This window comes from Furipterus horrens, unplaced genomic scaffold (assembly GCF_987537825.1).
Source record: "Furipterus horrens unplaced genomic scaffold, mFurHor1.1.pri manual_scaffold_3, whole genome shotgun sequence".
Classification (NCBI taxonomy): domain Eukaryota; kingdom Metazoa; phylum Chordata; class Mammalia; order Chiroptera; family Furipteridae; genus Furipterus; species Furipterus horrens.
In genome coordinates this window covers 12991533-13015676 of record NW_028327173.1, presented here as the reverse complement: position 1 = coordinate 13015676, position 24144 = coordinate 12991533, and the positions used below count along the sequence as shown (strand labels likewise).

General features: G+C 52.0%; 1 protein-coding gene across 2 annotated transcripts in view; it reads left to right on the top strand.

Moving 5' to 3' along the window:
* Positions 1-24144, top strand: part of ECE1 (endothelin converting enzyme 1) — a 93336-nt gene that overhangs the window by 4361 nt on the left and 64831 nt on the right. Inside the window, exon 1 of one of the 2 annotated variants that reach the window (XM_090268738.1) lies at positions 16181-16273. The exons of the other annotated variant lie outside the window; for it this stretch is intronic. The gene's annotated coding sequence lies outside the window, so the exon portion shown is untranslated. Of the gene's footprint in view, positions 1-16180; positions 16274-24144 lie in introns of those variants that run through there. 2 annotated transcript variants of the gene reach the window in all.

The following is a 24144-nucleotide window of genomic DNA, read 5'->3' as shown; positions in this document are numbered from 1 at the left end:
GTGAAGGGAGGTGCATGGCAGATTTGCATTTTGAGATGGTCACCCAGGCTGATTGTCAATGCGAGAGGCTGGGAAACCTGTTAGGAGACTGCTGGAGTGGCCCTGGCAGAGATGACTGTGGCCTGCCCTCTTCAGTCACTGCCCTCTCCACCCCACACCACGCCCCCATCATGTTGCCCAAAATGGGCAGTAAAGAGAGAAGGAGGCTCAGTCCCCAGAGGTCCCACAAAGCCCCTTTCCCTGTGGACACTGACCTTCCCTACATCCTTTTGTACAAATAACCAGCAGGGTTCCTGGCCTCAAGGAACTTCCGTCTTTTAAAAGGAGAAAAGCCAAGTTCCCTAATGCCTCTGAACAAGGTAGAAAATGAGAGTCACCCTGGCCATGGATGTGTATCAGGGAAGGCTTCCCAGAAGAGATGCCATTTGAGCTTGTTAGTGGAATGGAATGTTTCCTAGGAGCCAAACTTTGGCGAGATCAAATTAAGGAGACATTCTCCTGTCCTCTAAAGAGTTATAGTCTGAGGGACAAAGTTTAATGAACAAGCAATGCTTATTGAACCCTACTGTCTAGGTCCTGGGGGTTCTGTTCTTTCCTGGGGCCTTCAGGGCAGGGGTGTTTGGGATATCTGCACACCTGTCTTGACACACTGAGGGCTCCTGGGGTTTCTGGAGAATTTTCAGGAAATTATCTGAAGGAGTATCTAACTTTAGGACCTGGAGAGAGGGAGGTGGGCCTGGCGGCTTGATCTTCTTAAAGTCATAGAGTACTCACATTAAATGGGGATTCAAAACTCTCTAGTTCAAATCCTCCATTTTATAGGTGGGAAGATGGAGGGGCGATGAGAGCATCCAGCATTTGCCTGGCACTTAAATGTAACCTCTTCGGTCTCTACACCAACCCCAGGAAAGTGGGTTTATCCCCATTAGAGAGTTGTAAAAGCGGAGTCTCAGAGATCACTTGGGGAATTGGGGAATAGACCTAGGCAATGGCCTCCTGATGCCTTAGGATTCTGGCTTCAGTCCCAAGTTGCCACTCAATTTAGCAGAAACCCTGGGGACAGGTTGGGAAAAGCCCCTAGGGACAGGGATGAATTGATTAGGCAGAGGCCCAAGGCCTTGGTGCCTAACTGCCCTCGGCCAGGCTGAAATGTTGATCATTGTCTTTCACCTTAACATAGCGCTTGACAGTAAAGCCCTTTTCTCCCCATTCACCTGCTCTTCTTGGGTCCCGCTGCCAGTCAGCAGCAGAACTAGGACTTCAGCCCAAGCCTGTGACTCCCAGCCCAGACCCCCAGCTCCCCAGCTCCTGGCACTGTCTGGAGGCTCCAGCTCAAGTCTCCAGGGGCCCCTGGACTGGCGATGTCCCAGACTTCCTGAACACATGCGCCTGTGAGCACGGGGAGTAGCCCCTGGCCCAGAAGCCTTCTCTCCCCCATTCTCCTCCCCATGCGCTCCTTGCCTCCTTGGAGAGGAAGGCTGGAGGACAGGCGTGGGGTGACAGCCAGGAGGAGTAGGGTTACAGTGTAAACACCGACGTGTCAATATTTACCTCTGCCTGGAACCAGAGCCTCCTGCTCCCTGCCTGCCTCCCACAGCTGCCCATTCAGGTGCACGTGGCCTGCTCCGGTGTTCTGATCTGGTCATCAAAGGCAAGGCCAAGCGAGGAGATCTCGTGTCCAGTCCCAGCCCTGCCATTAACATTTCGTGTGGCTCTGAGCAAGACAGTCTCCCTTCCAGGGCCTCAGTTTTCTCCTCTGTAAAATGACATGGCTGGAACAGACTGACGTACGAAGCCTTTTCAGCAATGATGTGTAGGAGGGCCAGCATAATTCTCTGGCTCAGAGCTTGGACTGGAAATTGGCCAGACCTGGGTTTGAATCCCAGCTCTACCACTTCCTCACTGTGGGACTGTGGGCAAGTCACTGACCCACTCTGAGCTATAAACTGAGATCCTAATGGTACCTATTCTGGAAGGTCATTGTTGTGGATTAACGAGATGACTCTTGACAGAGTTCTTGGCACAGGATAAGAACTGAATAAATAACGGCAGTCGTGGTTATTCCAGATAAACATTTTGTGATTCCCTGAATCCGGACACTGGGTTGCGTCACTTGGGCACTGGAGCCAAGGGTGGGGACTGTAACCTCAAGTCCTCCTGGTACTCAGGGGCTACTGGCTGAGCCAGGAGAGCCCGGGGTTTGAGAAAGTCCCGTGGTCTCACTCACCCTCCCTGCGCGCACACACAGCTGCCCAGCCTCTGGATTCCTTTTTCCTGGGCGGAGGTCCAGGGCAGAAATGACCTCAGAGATGTATGGCAGGCAGTGAGAGGGGTGAGGGAGGGTGGAGGAGGTGGAAAGGAGAGGAAGGATGCATTTCCTAAGCAGCTTTCACAGAAGCACCAAGTCCAGTACATGAGCTGTTTCTTCTAGCTGGCAGAGGAGGGGGTGTGGGGTGAGGACTGGTAACTTGGAGGGGTGGGTTGGGGAGGGCAGAGAGGTGGGGCTACCCATGCAGCAGAAGTGGGCCTTGGAGACCAGGGTTCAGACCCAGCTCCATCATGCTTTGCCATGTCACTTTGGACAAGTATATTATCACCTCTCTGAGCTTTATTTTTCTCATCTCTAACTTGGAGCTATTGGGGCCTCTTTTTGTACATAGTAGGAAGAGTTCAACCAGATGCTGTTTCAGAAGAACCCAGCTCCAGCCGGGCACACAGAGGGGGCTCAGTGGCTCTCAGCCTCTCATTAGCATGACAGCAAGAACCACATGCCAGTCCTGGTTCTGCTACTCTTTGTGCTTCTTGAGAGCAAGACGGAGCATTTTTAAAAACTGTGGTGTGATTTACTTATGTGAGATGTACATTTCCTGTACAGCTTGATTTTTACAAATGTGCACACCTGTGTAACTACCACCTCGATAAAAAAATAGGACATTTTCACCTCCCCAGAGTTTCCATGACTCCCCCTTCTCGGCGGCCACTGCCTGCTTTCTGTCACTCTAGTTTTGCTTAGTTTTGAACTTGATCTGTATGAATTCATGTATTCTTGGTCTGGCTTTCTTTGGCTTCAGTCAACACTGAATATGTTTTAGTTCACTCATGTTGCTGCCTGGACCAATATCTGCTCCTTTCTCAGGCTGCCCTGTATCCCACTGTGTCAATGTCCATGGGCTGCTGTGACACTCTTGGGTGTCTCTTTGTGTCTCTTGAGCACGTACCTAGGAGTGGAGCTGCTGGGTCAGAGGTCCTGTGTGCTTAACTTTCATAGAAACTGCCACATGGTTTGGAGGGGGCTCTGTGTTCAGAGTGTATTGTTTACCTCTCTACCCACCCACCCAATGCTAGAGGAAGCTCTAGATGAATGTTCTTGAAAGAAGGAAAGAATTTGATTCCTTTCTTTGTCTTAATGCTTCCGATCCTGCTCTGTGGGGCCCTGCCCCTGCCCTCAGGGCCTGGCAGCTCTGGGCAGATGCTCTGCCTAGATCCTGGGCTTTGGGTCTCGCCTGGCATTTGTCAAGGCTGGGGGGAGGCCCTGCTGGCCTTGAAGATCCAAGGCCATGAGGCTGCGTGTGACCACTGAGGTTGTGTGATCTTTGGCACATCTTCCCCCTCCCTAGTCCTCAGTTTCCCCTTCTGCAAAATATTGGGTAGGTTGATCGGTTTCCCTAGCTTCTGGTGCTCTCCCCTCATTTGGGAGCCGTTTGCTCTCTGCTTCCTCACCTCCAGGGTGGCACCTGTCCCACTGGTGAGCCCCAGCTGCTCCGTATCTCCGAGGAAGGACCATTTGAGAAAGTGAGCCAGCTCTTCATTCTTGGAACCCTCCCTAAGAGCCTCATTGTGAATCAGTCCCCCCTGGTGAGAGCTCCCCAGCATGGGCCCCTGGCTGTGAGAACCCTTTCTAAGGAGGAGGCCTTGCCACTGGGGTATGAATTCTGCCAATTCCTGGCTCTGTGACCTTGGGCAAGTCACTCCACCTCTCTTGAGCTCCAGCATCCTCATCTGCAGGGTTGGAAGGATGAAATGAGATCCAGCCTCACTGTGGGGACCAAAGTGGATGTGGCAACAAAATTCCTGCTCTTGAGGAGATCTATTCTAGGAAAGGAAGCCACAGACTATACGGGCAAACCCATCAACTGAAAGATCACTTCAGAGAAAGGAAAGAAAATAAAAGAGTGCTGTGGTGGAGAGTAGCTGTGAGGTGGGAGGGGCTACCCTAGATGGGTGGGCAAGGAAGGAGATCACATCTGAGCTGAGACCTGAAGGCTGAGGGGGCGTCAGTCGGGCTAAGATGTGGGAGAAGAGAATTCTAAGCAGAGGAGCAGCAAGTGCAAACGCCCTGAGACAGGGATGAGGGATTTGGCATGTAATGCGTGGCAAGGAGGCCGATGTGGCTGGACAGAGGGAGCAAGGGGGAGAGGAGTGGGAAGAGGTGGCCATGGAGGGGCCAGGTCATACAGGACCTTGTCGGGCTGGGGGCATGTTGGCATCATTCTAAGAGTGATGGGGAAAAAAAGGAAGCTGCCGTAACTTATACAGCAACAAGAAAACAAGTTCTTCCAACTACTTGATTAGGTTTGGAAGCAAATTCTTCCCCAGTCACACCTCCAACCTGGCACCTTGACTGTAGCCTTGGGAGATGTGGGTAGAGGATGCAGCTAAGCTACATACAGACTTCTGACCCAAGGAAACCGTGGGATCATGGAACCTGAGGAACCCTGAGAAGCAAAAGGAGAAAGATGTCTGAAGACCTAATTGAGTGACCACTTGGAGCCATAATTGTTGGGAAAATAAGATCGATTTTACCGCATGAAATGGATGCATGTCACGGGGAACTTGAGAGTGAAGTTATGTCGAGAAAACCTGAGCCCATCCGGAAGCCTGAAGCCCAGCCTGGCCCAGCCAAGCCCAGCCTGGATCAGCCAAGCCACAGCCAACTTGCAAATGCACAAGTATGAAAATAAATGTTTGTTGGTGTAAAAAAAAAAAAAAAAAAAAAAAGTGATGGGAAGGCACTGCAGGGCTCTAAGTAGGGATATGGTTCCATTCAGTTTGTTTTAGAAAGGCCCTGGCTGCTGTGTGCAGGGTGGACTGTAGGGGGCAGGAGTGAGGCAGGGAGGTGGGTGTCAGGTGAGAGTGGGCTCAGTACATTCACCTGCCCTGAGAGCAAGGAGGCTCTGTTACTCCAGGATCTGGGGTGTTAGCAGCTACTTCAGAGGATGGAAGAGAGGGGGGACAGGGCATTATAAGGGCTGCTGAACATTCTGGCAGCAGAGCACAGTTGGCACAGATTGTCTTCGGAGCTGGTCAGATTCGTCTTGAAACTTCTCCTTGAATTCAGTCAGACTTTCAGGGTGAGTTCAGGAGTCTCCCTGAGTGACCACATTCCCACCACCAGGCCCTGTGACCCAGAGAAATGGGGCCGGAAGGGCACAGAGTCAAAGCCTGCCTCCCCCACTTCCTCACACCCTGCTGAGAAGGGAGGGCAGAGGAAGTGATGGCCACAAGGGGATCCTCAGCCCCTCCGCCCTCTGGGCTGCTGCTCCAAACACCTGGCTTCAGGGAATCCCCGCGGCTTTGTGGTTTCTGGGTGTCCCGGGCTGATCTGGGGCAGGAAGCTGCCATGAGAATGTGGTACTTCTTCTTTCTGGGCCCCTGAGTAAATGGGAGTTCTTGTTAATGTTATTACTACTATTGCGATTCTGTCCTTCTGAGCCTCGTGAAGAGCTGGAAAGGATGCCTTCATGCTAGCCTTCACTTAAGTGGTTTTCTAGTTCTGGTGAATGCAGTTAGGCAGGGAGGGGAGGAAATTCTCTTCGTTGGCCCACCTAACGCTGCTTACGCATGCGTGTACATGTGTGCATGTGTGCATGTGCAGGCAAGGCTTAGGTGGGTTGAATGGGGCAGATAGGCACTAAATGCAGGCCCAGGATAGAAAGCTGGGTGGCTCTTACCTTCTACACCAGATCCTTAGCACACACTCACTAATTTCTGTTTGTGCAGTTGTGGCCAAGGGGTTCAGAGCAGGGACTATGGGATCAACTTGAACTTGAACCCTGGATCCACCACTTATTTGTTGTAAAGACCCTTTTAGCAGGTACAATTTCCTCTCTGAGGTGTGGGTTGCCCATCTGTGAAGTGGGAATAACAACCCCTGCCCAGGGTGGTCGCAAGCATTAAATGAGAAAGATCCGCTGTGAGCATGTGCGGTGCGTATTCAGTTCTCCACTCAAAGAGGTGGTGTCACTAAGAACAACATTGACAATGTCCCAAACCCATAGGCCTATTCCTCTTTCCATTGCTGTTCTCAGAAGCTTCCTTTCCTGCTCTGTCTCGTCTCTGTGCACCGACGTAGATCAAGAGCTTGAGCTCTGGGGTCAGCCTGCCTAGGTTTGAGTTCCAGCTCTGCCCTTTACTTGAGCAACCTCAAACAAATTTCTTAATTCTCTGTTTCTGCATAAGTAAAAGGGGAACAATAACAGCCCTAAACTTATTGAGTGCTTTAAACAAGCAATATAAATCTTGTAAAGTGCTGGGATCCATGCCTACCATATAGTAACTGCCTAGTACTAGATTCTACTACTAGGTGACTTGTGCTGGAGCAGAGCTCCTGCCTTTTCTTTTCTGTATTCCCAGTGCCTGGCAAGGATGGAATTGGAAAGGATTTGGGGTCTCTTGGGATTAGCACTGACAATGGGTAAGTGTTAACCAGGTAAAAAAAGAGAGAGGAAAAGATTCTAGGCTAAGGGAATGGCATGTACAAAGGGCCTGAGGTGGATGACCTATATAGCATGTTCAATGTAGCTGGAGTGAAAAGCAAAGTGATGCTGAGAGGTCCCCAGGGACTAGGTACCACGTGTCCGTGTAGACCAGGTGAGAGATTTGGACTTCATCCCAGAGCAGTGGAAAGCCATGTGTGTGTGTTTTCAAATCAACAAACTCCAGTTTTTATTTTCTTTTGTACCAGAAGATCTCATTTAAGCCCACAAAGGAAGGAAAGGCAAATATTTATAACTGACAGGGTGGAAGGTTCACTGGGCCATGGAAGGGGTACCAGCAGGGGAGATGACAAGATCGCACTTGCCTTTTAATGAACTCATTCTGGCTGCTGAGTAGAGATGGACTAGGGGAGGGGGCAAGAATGCAAGTCGCAGATAGCGGCAAGGCAGAAGCAGAGCAGAGGGAGATAGTGAGAGGTAGAATTGATTGACAAGGCTTAGTGGTTGATTGGGATGGTACAGGGGATCCAGCCCATTGCTATGACAGGTAAGAACAGAGCCCAGAAAGGTGTGTGAGCTGATGTGGGTCAGGGTCACACAGCTCAGTGGCAGGGACTCCCATCTCGGGGCCTTCCAGCAAAGCTCTGACTCAGGGCCCAGATTCCTGGTAACTGGCTGCATCCCCTCCTCATGCCTCCCAACTCTCCCCCCTCGCCCCCTCCCCCAGTCTGGTAGTTTCAGGAGGAGGCAGGCTTTACAGACACAGATTCTGTCTCTGAAGCATCTAACCAGGGAGGGGCTGTGCTCTGACCTCCAGATTCTTTCCCTCTGACCCCTGGGCCTCCAAGCACCTCCCCAGGCTTTGAAGAAATCCATACAAGTGGGGCTGGGGGTGGGGGCTGGAGCCACTGGGCAGGGGTGGGGAGCCATCCAAGGACCTGAGGAGGTGTCCTGCCCTGGGGAGAAAGGAGACACAGGGCCAAAGCCTGGGCCTCTGCCAATGGGGTCTCCCCAGAAGTAGGGAGATGCCCCTCCTCCAAACCTCACTGCTGGCTGACGTTTAAGATTTCCTTTTTCTTCCCCCAGTGAACCCTGTCTGGCAAATAAGACCTCTGAGATGTTCTATTAAATGAACTTGTAACTGGGCAGGCCTCTCCCCCGCCCTCACCCTGGACTAAGCCATTCCCTCCTGGGATCCACGATAGCCCATATCTCCTTGTCATAAACCTCTTCTCTGTGTCTGAACCCACATTTTCCTCTTTGGGGTTCAGGCCCCCCTTTTTCTCACCAGGTTCCAGAACATGCTGTCCCCTTAGGACTCTTCTCTCTGGGAATTGCCCCTGGACCTTGGACCCTGGCCTGACTTCTGTTGGGGACTGAGTCCCCTGCTCCCCTAGAGAACCCCCCCCGCCACACACACACACACTGCGGCCTCCTGAGGTTCTGTATACCCCCAGGGACTGAGCCCTTCTCACCCTGACGCATACTAGGCACTCAGGAAATGTGTCCTCTCCCTCCACCCACTCCCCTCTCAGCCTCCCACTCCGTGGCCACTCCTGAGCTTCCCGCTGTGCCCAGCATGGGTATTTTTGCTCAGAGAGCCACGTGCTGTGTGGCAAAGGAGCCTGCGAAGCAGCTATCATTGGCTGAGAACATTGAGTGGGAGAAAGATGAGGGCCGAGAAGTGGCAGGAAAAACACTCAATGCTTCTGGCTCAGTCCCCTGGTGCTGCTGTTCTGTTGGGTCAGGGTAGGGCAAGTTTGGGACAAGTCAGAGGAGGGCACTCGGTTATGGAAACCATTGCACTGGGGGGAAGTGGACATCCAGGATCTTCTCAAGCCTCGGGCTGACGACAGGACAGTGCCAGGACCCCGTGTACTTGTGTAGCTCTGTGTAACACCCGTCCTCATGTTCTCTTACCTGTCCTTGTGTTCTCTTACCTGTCCGCTCCGTGGGGCAGGAGGTCAGAACCACAATGTAGGGAGCAACCTGCACATTAACTCATTTCCTTAGAGCCAACTCTAAAGAGACGGGCCCAGTTGTGTCCCCATTTAACGGATGAGGAAGGCGAGGCTTGCTGAGGCCACACAGCTCTGATCCCGTGGAGTGGCAGCTTCAGGGTTGAGGGTGGGTGCACTTGTGGCCCAGAAAGGCTGTCTTTCTGCAGCAAAGAGAACGGAGGCCAGCAAAGGAGGGTGAGAAGGTTGCTCTGGAACCTCATCTGGGGGGCTCTCTGGAGGGGAGCAGGTGTACCCTTTTGGGAGGGATCAGACAGTTGGAAGCAAGTTCTGATGAGGAGCTGGCTCTGTTCTGTCCTGTAGGCACTCACGCCCCTTAATTGTGACTGTTAATTCTCTGTCCTGGAGAGGAAGTCCTCAAGGGCAGACCCTGGTTTTCTTTGGCAGATATGCCCTCAGCAGATGCCCAGCAGATGAGTCAGGGAGGGTACAGCGTCTCAGGGCTAAAATCAGGATGGAGAACCAGCTTTCCCGTGCCAGGAGGAGAGTCCTAGAGTCAGTTTATTGTTCATATCGCCCCCCAGGACACATATCTAAGCGTTAATGCTAGCTGTTGGAGAAATAAAATGTAATATAGAAAACGGCGCATTGCAGCCAGTTCTGACCCCTATCCGTTTTGCAGTGTGTTTCTTTAAAGAACAAGACCGAGAACAAAATGCAAGCGAGCATTTCTGCTGGTGCTCCCTGATTCCGCCACTGAAGAAATTTCTTCATAGGCCCATTTTTTTCCACCGGTGATTTGTGAGTTTTCTTGCTGTCCCCAGGTGGCAGAGAGTCAGCCATAAAGATGGTTCAGGAAAGGCCAGAGGAATTTTTCTTCTCCATCAGGTTCCATTTTAGCAGCCCTGGGTTACACCGCGTGACATGCCCGAGGTTGGGTAAGGAGAGACAGTGCCTCCTTGCTTCCATTTGTCCCCTGCCGTCCTGGGGCCCAGAGCCATCTGAGCCCGGCCGGGCCCTCTCGAGGGAAAATGAGTCATTTCTTCAACCATGAATGTTTCTCTTTATGTGGAAAGAAGGGGGAAGGGAGTGGAGGTGAGGAAAGTGCCTCTTGGCTCCTCCGAATTTGTGTCTCAGCCAGGAAGAGCACTCTGGCCATGGAGGGAGGGACTCCAGGGCGACTGTCAGATGGGGCAGCCAGACCCAGGTAAAGCGGCTCTGACAACCGTTAGGGTCGTACAGAACTGTGCTGGGCTGGTCAGGGGAGGGTCCGTCCCCTTGACCAACCTTCCCTCTTCTTCTGCCCACCCAGTGCCTTCAGTGGGGCATGGAGGTCTATCCTGCTGCTTGACATTTCTCTCTCTTTTTTTAATCTTCACCCAAGAACATGCTTGCATCCCAACCTGGGATCGAACCTGCAAGCTAGGCATGTGCCCTGATTGGGAACTGAACTTATGACCTTTTGGTTTATGGGATGACCCTCCAAACAACTGAGCCACACCAGCCAGGGCTTGACATCTTTTAAACCTGATCAGCTTAAGCAGGTATTGGGGGGGGTGTGTGTGTAGCAAAGTGCTCCTTATAACCTGGAAGATGTGCCCCACCCCTCCCCAAGTCCTCTTCTCTTAAGTCCTCTGTGATCTTTACAACCAGCTGCAGGATACTTGCAACAGCCCTATTGATTGGCTGTTCTGAGGACTTGGAACTCTGGCTTCAGCAAGGAAGAGAGACGTGTGATGGATTCGACCTATGAGTGATGCCTGCTAGGGCCTGGGGATGGGGGTGGGAGGCACAGAGTTGCTCCTAATCATCTTCCCTAGAGAGGAACTGATAGCCTGGGTTCAGTCTTATACTCTCCCCCAGTTTCCCTGTTGTTTTCTAGGTGACCCATAGCTGTGAAAAATAAACCAGGAAATGAGGCTGCTTTGCAGCCTCATTTCCTTTGAGTCTTCACTCAGATGTCACCTCCTCAGAGGCTTTTCCTGGCCACCCTACTGAAAACTGCCTGCCTCCCATCTTCTGCCTCCCCCCCCCCCCCCCCCCGGTTTTTCTCCTTAGCACTTAACACAGTCTAGTCCTTGTCTGTTTCTCCAGCCTCATCTCTGGCCTTGCCCTGCCCTGTGCTCTCTGCTTCAGCCAGACAGCTACAGTTGCCCCAGTGCAGCGTACTTTTCGCTCCACCTCCACCCCTCTGCCTGCGCTGTGCCCTCTGTCTGTCTGTTTCCTGCCATTAGGATGTGTTCCATGTGTGCCGAGACCTTACTTGGCTTGTTCCTCACTGTCCCTGCAGTACCTTGGACAGTGCCTGGCACATAGTGGGTGGTTGATAAATATCTGTTAACCTATGTGAGAAGAGAGCAGGGGCAAGATAGCTTTATCCGATAATCTCAGACAAGCATGAAATTGCAGCAGTGACAAATGCCACACAGATAAGGGTCCTGGTGCTGCCCATGCCTGTAGTAAGGGGTTGTGACCTAGTTGGAGGATAGAGGGGGCTTCTCTGCAGACATGACACTCTTAACTGTCATCCGAAGGGGAGGTGATATGAGTTAGGTGGAAAGGAAAGAGCATTCTAGGCACAGGGAACCGTGTGTGCAAAGGCCCTGTGGTTTAAGGAAATATGGAGGACTAAAAGGAAAGCGGAGTCACAGGGGCATATTGTGAAATGAGGCTCAACGGGGGGCAGGGTCAGAGCCTGAGGTCTCTGAATGAGATTTCAGCATGGGGTGGGGTGGGGTGGGGTGGGGAGGGAGGGAGGGAGTAAGCAGAGGAAGAAGACTGGGAGAGAGAAAGAATCCTAATTATGTCCAAGCTATGTGACCTTGGACAAATCATTTAGTCTGCCTGAGCTTTATAGTCTTGGGGTCTGTAAAACGAGGGCAGAACCACCTACTTCGCAGGGTTGTTGTGTGAATAAAATGAAATATATGTAGAGCATTATGGTGCATAGTTGGGTGCTTGGTCAATGTCTGGTTTCCTCCCTCCTTCTGTCCCCCCCACTCCCACCCAGCAGCAAGCTGTGAAATGTCATTAACAAGCCCTTGTTGAGACGGCCTCTTTGCTCCCAGGCCTTCCCCTCTTCCCTCCCATCTCCCAAGCCCAGGGCTGTCCCTGCAGGCCCCCACTGGCCTCTGCCTTGGAAAGAAGGCAATGCCCGTTTGTCCCTTCCAAGCCATACCCACCGCTTGCTCTAACCAGCAAGATGCTGGGATCCCAATGGCCTGCCTTTCCCTGAGTCCTGTGGGGACCAGTGAGCTGCAGGAAAGCAGGAAAGCAGGCCACTCAGCTCAGCTTACACTGGGGTAGTGGGTGCTGGTGTGCAGGGGCTGTTCTGAGAACTCAGCAATCTGCTCGCCCCACCCACCTGCCCACTTGCCCCGGGGGCACTGTCTGTCCTGCTCTGCGGTAGCAATGGCCGCTGTTTCCCAAGTACCTCGCTATGGGTGCTCTGTAACCATTGCCCTGTTTAAGCCCCGGGCAGTATTGCAAAGCACAAATTGGTGTCCCCTTTTTACAAATGAGGACACAGAGACCCAAGGAGGTGACATGATATTCCCAAATTCTCAGAGCTTGCTGGCAGCAGAGGTGGATTGAAAGCAGGTTGACCCAACCTGGGAGATGCACCGGCCTGTGCTGCCTCCTGTTGGACTTGGAAAGATCAAGGACACTGGGGGGGTTGGTGGGGGTGGGGACGATTAGCAGCCAGTGCTTCTTAATGCAGGCACTATTGGCTTTGTGAGAGAGGTAGTTAAAAATTTTTGTAGGACTGTCCCACACATTGCAGGAAGTTAACTGTGGTCCCCAGATTAAATGCTAGTACTCCCCAGTCATTTGGCAACTAGAAATGCTCCCACCTATATACAAAAACTCCTTAGAGGTATAAGAATGCCCCTGATAATCCAATAAAAAGGATGTTATGTTAATACCAGCTAATAATACCAAGGGCCCGATATGTACTAAGTGCTTAACCTATATACTTTTATTTATTCTCATCTGATATCGGTACCATTAACTGACCCATTTTACAGATGAGGAAATAGAGGGTCAGAGAGGTTAAGTGATATGCCCAAGATCACACAGCTAGGCAATGGTAGAGGAAGGATTTGAACTCAGGTTTTCATTTTAAAGAGAAGGTCCAGAAGGGAGGGCTGGCTGAAAGGAGGCCAAATGGGGGGGAAAAGAAATGGGGACAACTGTAATAGAATAAACCGTTAAATAAGTAAGTAACGAAAGAGAAGGCCCAGAAAAAACAGATGATTTGTCCAAGGTCACAGAGGAAGTGACCTTCAGGGATGGGATATGAACTTACAACAGTGTTTTATCTGTTCCACGTGATGCTTAGAAAAGACAGAGATAAACCTCCTGTCCTTGGCCGACACCTGGCAAGAGGAACCACTGGCCTGTGGTTGAGGGATGGTTTCTGCCCCCTCAGCCTGGGGCCCAGGGTCCTAGGAGCTTTGAAGCCCGGGCCCACCACTGTCCCCTCCACCCAGACACCTGTGTTGTGTTCGCCAGCATGCGCTACCCTGTGCCTCTCTTCTCTCCCTCCATCACCCTAACCTGTGTCCTTGGGCCGGGCTCACCCCCAACCCCAGCCTCAATTTCTCTCATCAGTATTAGGAATTCTTGTTTATCTTTTGTGGGGTACAACAGTTTAGAGGACCAGGTGACAAAACTAATTGGGGCAAGTGCCAGCTTGGTGCCAGGCATGTTTTCCAGGCTCAGGAAATGTTTCCTAAATCTGAACCCCCTTGTCCTTCCCAGCTCCATTCTCTGACTGTGACTGTCCTACTGTCAGTCCTTCTTCCTCCCCTCTCCCCTCGACGTCTGGGTTTCTCTGTCTCCTCCTGAGTAGGCATTTGGACCAGCTTCTGACTCCTGGGGCCAAAATGACACTACCTTGCTGTTTCCTATGCCGACAGTTGTCACTGCCATTTTTGTTGTAAGGCCCGGGGCCTTGGGGTGGGACCCATGGGAGAAGGGGCCTTGTCACAGCCCCAGCTCGTGCCTTTGGCCTGCTCTTTGCACTAGCCAGGTGAGAAGGATGGATTCGTCTTTTGCCCTCAGAGCATCCTCTAGTTTCCATGGCAGCCATGGCAGCCAGATCCCTTGGCTTTGGGAAGGCAAAGGGCCACCAAATTGCCCACGGGTGCCCACAGTCATAGGAAGGGAAGCATTTAAGAGGACTGGGGTGGGCTGCATTGACCTGTCCCCAATCTTTAGAGAGGAGAGCAGCATTCTGGGCTCAGGTTAGGAACTGAGTCTTCTGGTTTCATCTACACACACCTCTGTCCCCAGTCCACCTCACTGGGAAGCTATCCTGTGACATCTTTCTGAGCCTCGGTTTCCTCATCTGTAAAATGGGGATGTAATGCTGACCTCCGAAGTTGCCCCAGTTGCCTGTGTGAGCCACGTGGGAGCTGTGGTCAGGGAGCGCCGGGAAGCCATCCAGGGAGTGCCAGAGAGGGGAGCGAGGTGGCGGGACTAGACCAATGAGAAGTGTCCAGGGGCACAAACACAGTTTCATTAGGACTTGGGAATTAGGCATCTCTGCCCCTTCCTAGCACTGTGGTCTTAAGGAAACATCCTTCCCTTTCTGAGCCTCGTTTTTTCCTTCTCAAAAATAAAAATAATTCATTAAGTGTTGATTCCCTGTGAAGGCCCTGACTGGCCATAGCCGCACAGGGAAGGGTATTGCCCGTGGTCAGCCCTGTGTGCCTGGGCCTGTGTCCCCAACAAAGCCTTTTCCTTGGCATGGCTGCCGGGCACCCCCAGGACGTACTCCCCCCACCCCCACCCCACAGGGCGTTCCTTCTGTGTTATTCACTCCCAGCCTTACGCAGGAAGGCCGAGCCCTGCTCTGTAAATGTCCCAGCCTGTTATCTGGCCTTCCTGAAGGCGCTGTTGATTTCTGGTTTGTGTTAGGTTGTTTGTGTCGTGTCTTATCTCCCCCAGGATGACAGAGGCAGCCTGGTAAATGCCAGGATTGTGGCTTCGAGTCAGTGACCCGGGTTTGAGTTCCCAGCTCTGCCACTCACTGGCTGTGCGACCCTTGGGCAAGTGCCTTCACCTCTTGGAACCTTGGTGTCTCCTTCTATAAAATGGGGATAATAATTCCTCTAGCACGGGCGGTCATGAAGATTACACAAGAAAATGTCCCACGGTGCCAGGCCCCGGGGTAGGTGGTGTATAGACAGTAGTTCCTTCTCCCTTTTCTAGATCAGGAGACCCCGGAGAAGCAGGATCCTACAGGCTTACACCCAGGGCAAGGGAGAAACATCTTAGATGATCACGTCCCCCCTGCTCCCACCCTGCCACCACATAGGCAATGGGCAGGAGGGGCCGCAAAGCTGAGCCTTGGACTACTGGCAGCTCCTAGTACCCTCGTGGCCTAGGGGAGGCCGAGACCTGAGGAGGCATCTCCAGAATGAAGGGAGGTTGGGAGGGAAGACACACGGATAAGGCTCCTACAGGCACATGCATGAGTGTGGAGATTTGAATACAGGCTCTGGATCAGGCACATGCTTCCTCCACCTAACAAGGGCTGTGTGACCCCCATGTAAGTGACTCAACCTCTCTGAACCTCAGTTCCCCACCTGCGAAATTAGGGGTAATGATGCATCACATCTCCTGGGGTTGCTTTTCAGAAGTGAGGTGATAATACGTGAGAAGTGCCTGGCACCATCTGGCCAAGAATTTTTTATTATTTTTAAGATATGCTCTCAGGGCCCACTGATTGCTTGGCCAAACTCCTCAATTACCCATAAAACAGTAATAAAATTTTTTAAGAGCTTATTTCTCCAGTGCCTTTTATGAGCCAGGCACTTAGTGCTTTCATCACATTACCCCGTTTAATTGTCACTGTCCGCTGTGGAATGGACCCTGTTGTTATCATCCCCATTTTATAGATGAGGAAACTGAGCCTCCCGGAAGCTGTCCAAGTGCACATGGCTGTTGACTGCCAGGGCCTGGCCCTCTCTCACTTTGCCCCTGTTCGGGAGGCCATCGTGGGCTTGAGTGTTTTGCCAGGTATCAGCTGGACACAGCAAACCCAATCTAATCTGTGAGGAGAATCTGTAAGCAGAGGATCTGGGGTGGGCAGGGGTACCTGTGGAGGACCAGCCTGGGAGGCAAGAGACAGCATCTGAGGATCTGAGGGACTGCGTGTGTTTATTCAGGCTGTACCAGGCAGGCAGGGGCCTGACGGCCAGTGTAAACATCCGGCGGCCTGTCGGCGGGGTGGGGGGCTGACCTCCTGGTTGCCAGCTTGGTGCTGGAGGTTCCCTGATAGACAGACAGGGAGGTGCCATGGAGCCAGCGTTTACTGAGCATCTAGTATGTGCCAAGTAGTGTATACACAACATCTTATCACATCAAACAACAAAAGACCTGTTTGGTCTATTTTATTATTTTTACGTAGCTGATGAGGAAACTGAGCCCTGGGAATAGTTATACAGAGCCAACCCCGGCAAAAGCGCACAGAATCTGATTTGCTGAGAGGATGAGCTTGTGAAAGGGTAACTCAGATGACATTCCTTTCCATCAGCCCCTGCTGATGCCGCATGTCCCATGCAGGCTCTGCTTGGACCCTGATTCACTGTAAGTTGCCTCCTAATTGCTGTAAGCTGCTTCCCTGGCTTACCTTTTTTCTTTCTTTTTTTTTTTTTTTTTTTTAGAGAGAGAGAGAAGAAGGGAAGGAGGAATGGAGAAGGCGGGGGGTGGGGGGAGTAACATTGATTTGCTGTTCCACTTATTTATGTGTTCATTGGTTGATTCTTGTATGTGCCCTGACCAGGGGTTGAACTCAGCCTTGGTGTATCAGATGACACTCTTAACCAACTGAGCTACTTGGCCAGGGCCCTCCCTGTTTTACTTTTTAGCATAGCACTTTGGGGGACTGGCCGGGCTGGGTGAGGAGGGCCAGTTTGACCCTGCTTAGGGCGTTGGCCTCTTTCTCCTGCTGGGAAGGGAGACTGGCCGGCTCCAGTTGTGCAGCTGGTGCAGTGGATCTCACAGATTGATAAAACCTTAGATGCCGTCCCACCCATTTTACAGGTGGAGAAACTGAAGCCCAGAGAGGGGAGTCGTCTGCCCAAAGGACTCACAGTGTGGGTGGCCGAGGCAGAACTGGGGCCTTGGTCTCCAGAGATAACCCTCGTCCAGGCTGATCTTTGTAATGGGGGTTGGGCAGGGTTAGGAAAGTACAGGGATGTTCCCCAGATGCGTCATGATGTGAAATCAGATGTCACAGCCAGCCCGACTCCTGGCTGCTGCCCTCTCCAAGCTGGGCCCCAGCAGTGCCCTTGGGCCCGCAGGAACGCTGATAAATTTCCGTGCCTATGCCAACAGGGAGATCTCATTGGGTTTGGGTGGCTCAGAGCCCATGCAGGGCCCCCTTGCTCCCACTTCCTGCCACCTTCGGCCACAGGTCTTACCCTGCTTTGTCCCCACACATTTCTTCTCACCCTGGGTCATCTTGGAGTCCAACAGAACTGCCACTTGGGTTGTGCCAAAGCTGGGAGAAATCGTTTTAACAGCAGTCAGTGCCAGGGCACCTGGAATGGGTGCCTGCCTTGCTGAGGTGTAGATCCTGTTGTCTACAGGTTTTCTTCACCACCCCTTTGAGAGGGAGGTGGCGGCAGCCTCTGTAATCCCCACTTCACAGACGAGACTGTTGGGGTCATACCCTGAGCCTGGATTTGAACCAGAAGCCAGATGCCTGGGATCCACGCCCTCAGCCATACCTGCTGAAGCCTTGGACCTGTTAAAGCCACTCCAGCAGATTTATTTGGGTACAAGGTGGCTAAGACTCCACCTTTAGAATGAGGAGCAGGGTCTCAGGAGAGGCGAGGAGAATTGGACAGGGCGGGAGCCCCACTTTTCCACCAGCTCATGGCAGGGTAAGGTCCCCAGAAGGCCAGGAATAGGAAGTCTGAGAAGGGTGGGGGCAGTGGAGGGAGTCTGGCCAGCCCAGGCCCATGACTTTGTGTGTCCTGGTCAAGGGACCAAGATTTGCCAACCCCCAGAGCCCCAGATGCGTCACTAGTTTCACTGAAGGCCAGCCTGGCCTTGGAATGAGGAAAACTCTTAACCTGAGGCCTCTGGACTGGCCTTTCTCCTCCAGCTGTTCTTTTTGGGAGATTCCCCCAACAGCAACAAGAACTATAGTGGCTGCTGTGCGCCAAACCCCCCAATGTGTGCATCCCCACTGTGTGCATCCCCGTGTGTGCCAGTCCCCCTTCCCTGTGCTCCAGGCCCTTTGTTTTGATTCTCAGAAGAGTCCTGGGAGCTAGTGGTGAGTATTATGGCCTCCACTTCACGGAGGAGAAAACGGAGCTCACACAGCGGCAAAGCACGAGTCTGGTTTTAAATCCAAATCTGTCTGCCTCCAAAGCCCACACCTTTTTTGGTGTGTGGCAGAATATTTCAGACATATAAAAAGCATAGAGTTCAGTAAAAACAAACACTGGTGAACCAACCACCCAGCTCAAAAAATAACACATTCCAAATGCAGATGAATTTCCCACACATGTCCCTTCCTGATCCCATTCCCGACTTCCCCCTCTTCCAGAAAAATCTACTTTCTTAAGTGCCTGCCTTGCTACTTTTATTAGGTATTTCTGCCTTCCCAAATGGTACACAGTATTGCTTAGGAGTTTTAAAACTTTAAGTGATTGGTAGGAGGCTCTGCAGCTTGCTTTTCTCTCTTCATTTCCTGTCTTGAGTTGAAGCCAGTTCATTTTCAGTGCCGTGTAGTATTCCACCCCATGGATCTAACTGTGGTTTATCCACACTGCTAGGGAGAGCCATTTAGGTTGTTTCTCGTTCATTATTTAAACAGTGCTGTGGGCTCCCTTGTCTATGTCTCCTGGTGATTACAGGGGAGTTTCCAAGGTATATATGTGTTATTTATGTTAAGGAGTGGAATCAGATAAGCCTACTGTCTCATAAGACTGCTGAAGGAAGGGATTGATCAACAATTTTAGAGGTTCCTGCTCAGAGTTAAAAAACCTCTTAAGGACAGAAATGTTATTCTATTTGCTTTGCTACTATGAACAGCAGCAAAAACATGTTGGGCACATAGCAGGTGCATAGCAAATATCTGCAGGCTGAACGAGTAGATATGTGTTGGGCACTGTGGAAGACACTTGACATTCAAGATCTTAATCAGTCCTTTGTGAGGAGGGTTCTTGCCATTTCACATCTAAGCCAACTAAAGCTTCAGAGAGCCTAAGTCATGTTCCCAAGTCCCAACAGTCAGAACCCAAGTCATCTGACTCCAGAGCCTGTGCTCCTTCCTGAGCCCAGGCCTCTCTGAAGTTGCCTGTGTTGACAGAGAAAGCAGATTCACAGAGGCCTGGAATATGGGGAAAAGGGGAGTTGCCTTGAAAAGAGTGCTTAGGGCTTTTGAAGTTGTCCTGGACGCTGGTAGACAGGTTGGGCCAGCTAGTTGGTTACCTTTGGCCTGGAATGCCACCGTGGGATTGGGGATGATTGACACCACACTTCTGGGGCTGATCTGTAAGGGAACCACAAGGCTTGGGACCATGCTAGGCTCAGGATTCAGATGCAGTCAGTGGGAGTGACCCATTATGGGGGAGACAGCCTGACCCAATTGAAGAATCATTTGCTTGGGGTATGAACAGACCTGGGTTCAAATCCCAGGCTTGCCACTTATTAGGTGTAACTTTAGGTAAGTATCTGAACCTCTCTGAGCCTTACAATCCCCATCTGTTAAACGGGGATATCGACTCTCTCTTGCAGAATTACTGATAGATTTAAAATTGAGTGTAACAATCTCAGTACCAATCTCAGCACAGTGCCTGGCTAGTAGTTATTAATTACAGAGCAGGGGGAAGGAAATTCTAGTAGAGATTCATACAGGTGGGGCAGCATGGGACATGGAGGACTTCATGGAGATGACATCTGATCTGGGTTCTGAAGGGTGAATGGGAGTTCTCCAAGCCAAGAAGTAGAGTGTGGATCAAGCAACTTCTATGTGTCCTGTACTTGGCTTTGTGTTGAGAGGGATATCATAGTGTTGCTTGCAAAAAAAGGAAAGATTTTTAAGTAAATGCAAGTTGCTTACAGTTTGAAAGAAATATGATCTTGTGAAGATGGCGCTGACTAAATAGACAAAGAATCAAGACTCAGTGGTTGTTGGGGGTCAAAGGAACATGTGAAAGCTGTGGGCTGGGGCAGCCAGGAAGTCTTCCTGGTGGGAAGGTGAGGGGGTGGGTAGGATTTAAATGAGAAAGGAAGACCAGAGGCAGAGGGGCTGCCTGCTCCTTGATTTGCTGGCTGGGTTGGGCTGTGTCAGGAAAGATCCTCCCTCCACCCTGGCAGGGGACTGGGGACAGACCTCATGAATTCTGGCACAAGTCCTGCTGTGTCCTTGTCACCAAGTCTTGTGCTCTTCTTGCCCTTGGAAGAGAAGTTGTTCCTAATTGTTAATTGTGCAATTGCAAGTTGGCTCCTGAGCTGGGCCGAGTAGGAGCCAAACCCCAGAGATGGGGAGGAGGAGCTCAGGCTGGAGGCTACAGAGCCAGGAGTTCAGGGGCCCAGGAAGGGGGTTGAGAATGCCGCGTGAGTGTCCCAGGCAAGAACACCTGCCTGGCCTAGTCAGGCATCCATGCCCAAAACTGCCTTAGAGTTGGGCTGACCTGGGTTTGAATTGTATCCTCACCAGCTGTGTGACCTTGGCTTGGTTACTTAACTTCTCTGTGCCTCTGCTTCCACATCTCTCACATGGGGTTGCTGTGGTGGTTAAATTAGAAAGCGGTTAAGCACAGGGCCTGGAATGAAGCCATTGCTCAAGTGATAGTTTTTGTCTCTAGTGCACAATCAATGCCATCAGTGCCACCACCTCCATGACCCAGGCCATGCTGTTGCTCAGGTTGAACCCCAGGGTTGTTTCAGCTGTTCATGTTGTCTCTCCATGAGCCAGGACATTCCAGTGCCATCACTTCAGCATCCAGTGTCACAGCCTGTACTCTCTTAGAGGAGGAGGAAGTTGAATTGCTGTGTGCCTTTCCTTGGACTACCTCCTTAATTCTCACCACAGCCATATGAAGTAGGTTTGCATGTCCCCATTTGATAGACAAGGAAGCACGTTCAGAGAGGTGAGGCAACTTGCCCAGCGTCACACAGCAGTGGATTATAGGGATTCAAGCCCAGGTCTCTGCTCCAAAACCCTTGCTCTTCCCAAAGATGGGAGTGGCTTGTTCCCAGGAAATCTGAGCCTGGCACTCTTCCTCCCTTTAGTCACCCCTCCACTCCCTTTTTTGTCATGTTCCCCTGTCCCTGGTTTTCCAACCCCCTTTGTCTCTGCTCTGCGCCTGGGGACCTCTCTGGGCCAAGACTGTAGATCGACAGCTTGTTCCCTCTTGAGCCAGTATAGCCATCGCTCCCCACTGCCGCAGGCCTCGGTCTCTTCTTCCCTCTCCCTGCCAGGCATTTCTTCCCCGGGGGAGGCATTTCTTCCCCAGGCTGCCCCCAGGTCCCCAGACAAGCCTGACATGTGTGGTGAGGAGGGGTAATGGGGACCAGATGGGAAGCTGAGCCTGGGTTGGGCTTTGTTAGGGGAACATTCCTGGTCACTGAGGCAACGCAGCTCTGTGGCATCTGGTTTGGCCAAGGGTCACCCTGATTGGCTGGGCTGGATATGGGGAGTTGCCCTCCCATGAGATCTAGGAGATGTGGCAGGTGGGGATGAGAAAGGATTTCTGAGTCCCGGAGGGAATAATGGGGGCAGAGAGGCAGAGTGAAACAGCAGAGAGTTCAGAGTCAGACAGGCCTGGCATCCAGTCCTGGCTCTGTCGTTCCCAGGCACTGGAACCTGAGTAAGTCACTGCCCCGCTCCTCAAAGTGGGAGACAGTGATGGTACTCGTTTTACATGCACAAGCAAGTCAAATAAACAGCAGTGCCAGTGTTGGAAATGCTTTACATATTTTATCTCAGTGAATTCTTATAGCCACCCGTGAGAATGGCACTATTATTATGTCTGTCTTGCTGAGAAATCGAGGCACAGGGCTGGTCATGTCACTTGCCAAGTCAGACAGGGAGTAGAGGGTGGAGCCGGGATTTGAACCCAGGTTGCTGGTCCCAGGTCCATCACGCTCCTACCTGTCAGGGATGCTGGTGCTGAGAAGGTGCCATGTCAGCTGGCAATGCTGCATGTGGGATGGGGCCTGCTGGGCTTATAGTGGGTGAGTGGATGTTGTGAACATTCCTGCACGCTGGGCGAAGGGAGGCGATAGGGTTGTGGCCCTCCAGTCCCTGCAGTGTGGGCAGCCAGCCAGAGCCTGTTGTTGCCCTGAGTGTGCCAGGGAACCCAGCTCTGAAGACAGTAGTTGCCATTCCTCAAGCCCCACTGGTGCCCCACACACGCTTTGCCCATGTTTTCTCCTTTAATCGTCACAGTCATCCTGGTTGCCCAAGATCATCACACGTGTCTTCGGAAGAAGCTGGTTTTGAACATGTGTCCAATTGAGTGCAAAGCCAGAGCTCCCTCCCCACGGGGCACTGGTCTGGCGGCCCATCTCCGGCTTCCTGAGGGATGGGTTACAGTCTCCGTGACAAAGACTTGACAGGATGATTTTGGTGATTGTGGGGAGGGGGAGGAGGCTGCAGGGTGGGCTCAGAAGAGCCTAGACTAAGATTCTCATCCTGGTTGGCCCCTCGAGTGACATCCTTCTACTTCCTGAGCCTCATTTTCCTCATTTATTGAAAGCAGTTTACAAACAGGGCACAGAGCTGAGTGCTGAGGGCCAAGCCGACCAGGGCCTTGAATCTTTAGGACTTTTTGGACGAGTGGTCAGGACAGCCACGTGCCTAGTGGGCTCTGGTGGAGGGGTGTGCGGAGTGCCATGGGAGCGCAGAGGAAGGAAACTTGCAGCGCTGGGTGTCAGGGTGTTGGCATGGACACAGGTCCCGTTTGCCAAATTGCCTTTCCCTTCCTGCTGACGGCAGTCCCATCCTTTGGGCACAACCCCTCCCCCACTCCTTGTGGTATTTAGTTGGGTGCCAATCACAGGCTCTTGCTCCGCCTTTTCACGGGGCACATGAACCAGGCCTGGCCAATCAGAGTGATGGCAGGTGGGGGTGTCAGAAAGCTCTTGAAGGGTCTTATGTGCCCCAGAGCAGAGCTTAGGTGTATATTGATCCATCCATCCATCCATCCATCCATCCATCCATTTATCCAACCAATCCAGCACTCACTGTGCACCGGGCACTGTTGTGGACACTTTACAAAGGACTAATTCCATCCAGCTCAGTGAGGTAGGCACCACATTACAGGTGAGAAAATAAAGGCAAAGAGAGGTTAAGTAACTTGCTCAGGGTCACATAGCCAATAAATGACAGAGCCAGGATTTGAACCTAAGAAGTCTGGTTCTAGAGATTTATTTCCCAGTGTTACATTTACGTTAGTGGTCTATTTTCTTGACCACAGGGTGGGGGTAACTGTCTCCTGACTCCAGCCCAGAGTTCTTTCCACAGAACTCCATGTCGCGTGGCCCACTGGGGATGAGTCTGCAGTGCCCGTGCCTAGGATGTGGCCCCAGAACCGCAGTGTGGCCTGGGTGATGGCGCAGGGTGGGGAGGGAGAGTGCTATGGATTCTCTCTGAGGAAGTGGGGTGCTCTCCTGGCCTGGTTCCAGGCTGAGCTAGGCTAGGAGGGAGCTAAGGCCAGCTTCTTGCCAGGTGCCCTGCTGTTCCTGCGAGCTGTGATAATCTCCAGGAACAGTGAATGATGGGCTCTGGCTTGGTCCAGCCCAGCCCTCAGTGGGAGGTAAGTAACTTTAAGAAGCTCTGGCTTCTAGCCAGGTGCAGGGGAGTTTTAAACCGCTCCTGGCAAAGGGAGGCCAGAGGCAGAGAGGTGTTCTGAGCTGCGGGTGTGAGCATCAGTCTGTGGCTCCCGCTTGCTCCAGGCTCAAGCACCTCCCGGGTGCCAAGGGCCCTTCTCTTCTATTTGCAGACACAGGGACTATCAGCCCTGGTTTACAGGTGAGGAGTATGAGGATCAGCAAGAGTAAGTTACTTGCCTACAAGGTCACACAGCCAGGTTTCCTAGGTGTAAGTCCCAGACTCTGGACAGCCTCACCCCTGCCTCTTTGACCTCATCCCTGATTTGAGGGATTTCTGGAACACACTCCAGGGCTCCCTCAGGTCTCGTGGCCCTTCCCACAAGACATCTTTCCTCTTCTTACCCCCAGTTCAACAGAAGGGATTTTTCCCCCAGCAAGAGAGTACTTCTTCGTTCCTCCAGGGGAAGAACCCAGTAGCCCCCAGGTGTCCTACACAAGTGGCCTCTGCTGGGGACTGAAGCTTTTGATTGAGTCCAAGCCCTGGATGGGTGTGGGAGAGAGGAAGCCAGTCGGTGTGATGAACTTTAAAAAATGCTTGTGAAACTAAAACTCTGAAGAAGGAGCTACAGTATTCCCTCACTTATCGCGGGTATTACGTTCTA